Below are 6,476 nucleotides of genomic sequence, written 5' to 3' on the forward strand. Positions count from 1 at the left end.
GTGCTTTCAGGTGCCTCTCCACCCCGCGAAGCTTCAGGCCCGTGTGTGAGCRAGGAGGTTGTGGGAGCAGCAACGCGCTGGGGCCAGACCCTGCGGCAGAGCGAGACGTGAGTGACAGATCACACACATCACACAGCACATAAGCAGCTTTTCCACCGTGATGGAGGCTCTAGAAGGGTTTAGATATAAGGAAATRGTCTTAAGTGACCTTTGCAGCCCGGCCTGGCCATGCCTCGGAGTCTCCTTTACTCCCAAGCGCTGCCTTGTGAGATGATTTTATTCCAACGGGCAGAAATGAGGGGTTATAAAAGCAGAATCGTCTGAGATGTGAAGCTGCTGTTTGCTGCTGCTTGCTCCTGCCTAATTCATTTTTATAAGCAGGCCTTTAATTCGATTTGACTCGGTCTCATTTCTCCCTCTGCTCCCCCTGTGCAATTCAAGCCCATTTGTGTCCAAGTTACTGGCAACTAGTATAGCAAGTTCTAGCCAAACATGTATTAAAGCAAAGCTGCAGTCTGCTGAAAAACAGGTTTTAAGATGGAAACAAATAATTAGAAACATACAAATTAGTGTATGTCTGACAACAGGTTCAGCTCTGCACACATTCAAACAAAGCCATAATCGTGGGATACAGATGATGAAAAACAGAGGCAGTAGCTGCAGTTTCAAATTCAGTGGCTCAAAAGGAAAAGCGTTGGGAGAGGGACAAACTTGGGAAGCTCTGCCRGACCCGGGCACCTCAAATGGGGAGTCCCTCCTCATGCTGCTTTCCTGGCAGAGCAGGACCTGCGGAGCGCTGGAGTTCCCGCTCCAAGGACTTCCCGCTCCCACTGGCTGCTCCAAACATTTCCCAGCTCCTCCATCACCTGCACGGGAGGGTGCAGACATGACCTGCCCTCTGGATCCATCCCTGCCCTCTGGATCCATCCCTGCCCTCTGGATCCATCCCTGCCCTCTGGATCCATCCCTGCCCTCTGGATCCATCCCTGCCCTCTGGATCCATCCCTGCCCTCTGGATCCATCCCTGCCCTCCGGATCCATCCCTGCCCATCTGCTCTCTCCGGACCTCAGGTGCTGTCCGAATGGTGCACAGCAGCTCCCTTGGGCCCTGTTCCAGCTGCAACTGGGAACAAATTGGTTAAATAGTCATTTATTTTTCCTGAAKTGCTTGAGCACTTCACTGCTGACATTCCAGGTGTGGTGGCAGCGCCGGGATGCCGGCGTGTCGCTCAGCCTGGTAGGGAAGAGGAAAGGAGGTGCTGGAGGAGAAGTCCCTTCTGCATCAGTCTCCAAGGGAACTCTCCTCGGGGAGGAAACGCAGCCGGAGTTGGGGCTCCCGTGTCCCAGGATGTGCTGGAATCGCTCGGGAGCCCTCCTGTGYGCTGAGGATGTTCCAAGCGGGGTGACGGGAAAGGAGGGCAGGAGAGGCAGCAAGTCGGGGGCTCTGGGGGTCCCGGGGGAGCTCTGGAGTGCGGGGTGTCCCACGTGGGGACTCGCAGGCACCGGCTCCGGCTGCTTTCCGAGAGAGGCCTTGGAAACTGCAGGAACGCAGGCAGGCTTCCGATGGAAATTTCAGTGCCGTGGGCTCTGGGAGCGCCCCTGCAGAAGGGGCAGGTTTCCATGAAACGTTCACGCTTCCTTGCGTTGGTATTTTCCAAGAGGGAGAACAGAAACGTTCCACTGGAAAGCCTGAGCTGGCGGCGAGCGGCACCTTCCCGGCGCCCCCAGCGCGGTGGTCTCGCTCCGCACGGATGCTCCCGAGAGGAGCGTGCAGGGAAAAGTCTGTCCTCGTCCCTGCTCTGAAGGGAAGGAGCCAGGGCCAGTCTAACTAACCAACCAGCTAACACAGTTTCTTGTGCTGTTCTCCTTTAGGTGGAAACATGCAGAGCGCCCGTGTCAGCTTGGGTTGAAAAACACAACCGTGAAAAACTATGGATATGAGCTCTTCCTGGCCCAGCTACCAGCCCGGAGCAGGTCTGCGGCTCCAGCCTTGCAGGCAAGAGATCTGCATCCAGCTCTTCCCTAGAGCTCCGTGGTGGGTTTGGTTGTGGATCGGCTGCTCTGGAGACAGTTGTGCTGCCTGTGGTATTCCCAGAAAGAGGAGCTGCTTTGGACCGCGTGTGTTTAATGGCAGTGGGGGCAGAGACAGTTAATATAAGGCACGTTAATGTTTATCTTGGGCTAAAAAGCTAGCAGAATGGACACAAATACACAATATAGGCTGTGCAAACGGGGTTTATGGGCGCCTGAGGTTTGCTCCTAGTGRGCAGCAGTGCCCATCCCAGGAATGATACCATTCAGCAGAAGTTAATCATCCTTGCTCGTCCATACGGTGCGCTCGGAGTGGGAATGAGTCACCCGTGGAAATGTCTCATGTCAGGGAATRCAGCGTGCCGGATGCGATGGGGCCGGGAGCAGCAGCACAGCCCGTGAATCGGCCTCGCTGCGGTCTCTTGGCTTGCACAGGAGCTGGGCTCGCCCTTTAGCTGCCCAAGGGAGCTCCCAAAGGCAGCGAGGAGCCTCTGCGTGGGGCAGGAGCTGCCCCGCTCTGTCCCCAAGCTCCTGTATTCCGGAGCCCTCCGCACGGTGTCCGGTCTATTGGATAATTTTTCTCCACTAAGCAGCTCTGCCACATTATATGGCACTATTGTTTTARTCACATCAATCTACATACTTAATCCCTTGGCCTGGGAATGTTTAATTTTTCATTTCYTCATTCAAAGAATGAGTTAAGATTCTGCCTCGATATCGGCTATTCCCTCTTAAATCAAACATTATTACCTGGAAACATTTTCTTTCAGCACCGGGAGCCGCGCGCTTGGCGTGCTCTGTTTAAATGTCACCATATGAGTTACTGGAAGTAATTTCAATATTTAAAGGCCTAGAGCACAAGGCTCATTTCGTTTGGGAAGGCTGAGCCAGCCTCGCAGCCGCTGCCATGGGGAACAGCTCAGCCTGGCAGCTCCCCTCCCTGGCCCGGTTCTTTAAGGCAATCGGCTGCATTTCCAGCATTCCCAGGCTCTGGCGCCTGCAGGGAGCACACCTTGGTTTGGGGAAACCTTGGGAGATAGAGGCTCGTTGCTCCAGGTTGGGATGTGGAGGAGCATGTGGCTCCAAGACCATCCTTGGCTTCCAGGTGCCGCGTTTTATCTGATGGAATTGTGGGCTCCCGTGCAATGTTCCCGTGGCCCAAATCCCGCTCGTGCCGTGTTTGCTGTGGCTGTGGAGGGGCCGGGTCCTAGCCCAATTTCCAGGGCTCAGGAACAGGTGAATTGCTCCATGCTGGGCTGAGCGGGAACCATGGGGAGATCCTCCTCCCTCAGCACAGCAAGGCAGGAGAGGCGATAGGAGGAACACAGGGATAGGAGGGATAGGGATACACAGGGATAGGAGGAAGTTGGAGCTGCTTCCAGGGACTGGAGCTGCTGGGAGGAGTCCCAGGAGGCAAGTTCCGCTGGGAAGACCGACTCACAAGAAGGGGTGGATTTTTAAGGATTTCCCCCCAAGGGATCCAAGGATCCCAAGGATGTCCGGGTTCGCTCTCGTGGCTCCTTTGCTGGGAGGAGATGGAAAGCCTCGCCTGGGCTGGGATGAGAAGCACGAGCTGCCGAATGTCCCTGAACAGGGCTGAGCATCCCTRTCGTGAGCGGGGCGGCGCTCGCTGCTGCCGTCCCCATTCCCGGCCCATCCAGCCCTCTCCATCACCCAGGTATCCCAGACCAGGGCCCCTATCCGCCGTGTAAAAACTCTGCAGATTGGCTTTCTTTATGCACGCAGGCAGAAGCAAAAACACCCTTTCCTGTAGAAATGCAGAAGCCTGAAGGCCGAGGCCCAGGGAGGCAACGGAAGCGCAGGAAAATCCCTTTGGACACGAGAGCTTCTTCACTGCGAGGTTGGTCACGCGCTAGAAGGGGGCCRAGGGGTTTCCATCCTGGGAGATGCTGCAGCCCTGGGCTGGATCCTGCCCGGAGCAGCCGTGGGTGAAGAGCTCCCGGCAGCTCCGTTGGGATGGTGCTGGATGGCGTCGAGGCCGCGCGGGGGCCGGCGAGCCGCTTCCCTGCTGAATATACATGAAGGCAAATGTAAATGCTCCACTTTCCAGGGAGTATTTTTACCTCGGCTCAGTGTTAATGTTGATAAAAATAGGCACAAATTGGTGCAGGAGTAGAACGCAAATTTGGGCTTTTTTTTTTTCCCCTTAGTGTTGAAACCAGCATCTAGTTCTRGACCAGGAGTTAACTCTTAATGGAGCATGAGTTAGAGCAGGAGCAAACGCCCTTCCATGGCAGTTATTTAGGTAAGCTCCCACCTCAGTTAAATAAGCTGGACTTAAATTAAAACCTTTTTTATTTTTTAAAAAAGGGGGAAGAAAAGAGTGACTCCGTCTGAGGAGTTCGGCGCTGCAAGGTGGATGTTTGCACCGAATCAGCCTGCCTGCTTCCCAGATGCCTCCCTGATCCCAGCCGCTGGCAGTGGTGCCGGAGGTGCCTGCAGAGCAGGCAGGGATGCCGTGGGATGGAGAGCTGGGATTTCACCCCGTGCTCCCCGGAGCTGGTGAGGAGCCGGCTGAAATACTGCTGCAAAGCCCTGCTGTGCTCAGGGCCTTCTCCATGCTGCTGGTCCATCGCGGATCTATCGGACAGCACCGTCCTCTGCAGGTAGTCACAGAACGGCTGAGGTTGGAAGGGACCTCTCGGGATCATCCAGTCCAAGCCCCAGCTCCAGCAGGGACATCCAGAGCACAAGGTGACATCCAGGTGGGTTTGGAAGATCTCCAGAGGAGACTCCACAGGCTCCCTGGGCAGCCTGTTCCAGGGCTCTGTCACCCTCACAATCAAGAAGTTCCTCCTCACGTGGAGATGGAACCTCCTGTGTTTCATCTTACACCCATTGCCCCTTGTCCTGTCCCTGGCACCACTGAGGAGAGCTTGGCCCCTTCCTCCTCGGGTGTCTGTGTGTGACCACAGCACTAGGGCAGGCGCAGACCCCAGCTTCCCAAAAGGGGATAGACGAGGGTAGGGACGAAGCCGAGCCATGCCGGGACACCCCGCTCATGGTGACAAGACCCTGTTCCTGCCACGGGAGGGCACGTGGCAAGGGGGGGGATCTGGGAGGGTCTGCCAGGGCCTCCTGCTGCGTGTGTGTGAATCACAGCAGCTTCCCCAGCAACCCCCAGCAAAAATAACCGGGCTGGGAAGTGGGTGCTCGGGTCCTTCCTCTTTCCCGGGCGCTCTTGAGTCAGGCACACGAAAAAAAGCCTCCAGGACAAGGCCGTTATTTTGCTGATGGCAAAGAAATCCACGAGCGCCTCTGAGCACGGTCCCCAAGCCCCGTCGTGTTGTGAGTGGGGCACTTGTGTGATCCCCAAGGAGCCATTCCCCTGGTGCCAATGGGGATTTGGAGCGCGGAAGACCAYGGGATTGTGCAGGTGGGAAGGGACCCCGGGAGGTCTCCAGTCCCACCCATCAGCCCCATTGCTCTGGCCTCCGGGACCTCCAAGGGGGAAGACTGCCTGGACTCTCGGCACTGGTGACATCCCYGTGGTGACAAGGGGCTGTGACAGGAGCAGCCCATGCAGAAACACATTTCCTGTGTTCTYCCGCCTTAGCCATGGAAAGAAGAACCCCATTTCACAGTAGGAAAATGCTGTATTCCTGGGAAATGCCCAGGTGCTGAAAGCCTCTGGGACCAGAGCACTGGCTTGTGTGAGAAGACACCTGAAGGACGGGAGGAAACCAGACCAGTGAAGGTCTCTTGGAGTCCCATTGCCACGGCCTGAAAGCAGTGGGTATTGTGTGGAAAACACACACACGAGAAGTTTGGGCTTGAGCAGAATACGCACCGTGAGTTTGTATCTTTCAGGACAAAGGAACCCAGACAGGTGGGAGACTGAGCGGAGCCAGGAGTGGCCGGAGAGACTGCGGAGAGCCTGGAGTGAGGGACACAAAGGAGTTAAGTGACCTGAGGTGCGAAAACGTGGCGGGAGGCAGCGAGCCGGGTGTAGGCAGCCGGACAGGCTGTGACTCCTCAGTCCCTTGGCCAAGGGGGAAAAGAGRGGGCCACCATGGCCGGGAAATTAGGCTAAAAGGGAGGCAACCCTTTATTCGAATGAAATTTTGGGTCTCAATTTTGGGTCTCCTCTGCCTCCTTTTGGGCATTCAGTTCTTGACAGCGACATTTTCCCGCGCAGTATGAACAAGGGAGCGGCGCCATAAACAACCCTGGACGTGCAGGTAAAAACTCCTGTTTCGAAGCTCAGTCTGCCGCGAGGGGGGAACACGGTGCCCGGTGATTAATTTGGAACCCGCTCTTGCCCGAGCAGGAGCCAGAACCGGCTGCGCTTGGGCCTGCCCAGACCCGAGGCGGCCCCGAGGGCCCCGGCGGGGGGAAAGCGCGGGAAGGGGGCGCGTTCCCGCGCTTTCCCCTCAAGGGGGGCGTGGCTTGTGCAGACCACGCCTCCAACGCAAATTTTGTGG

This window comes from Nothoprocta perdicaria, unplaced genomic scaffold, assembly GCF_003342845.1.
Source record: "Nothoprocta perdicaria isolate Ctin4 unplaced genomic scaffold, notPer1 scaffold_42, whole genome shotgun sequence".
Taxonomy (NCBI): Eukaryota; Metazoa; Chordata; class Aves; order Tinamiformes; family Tinamidae; genus Nothoprocta; species Nothoprocta perdicaria.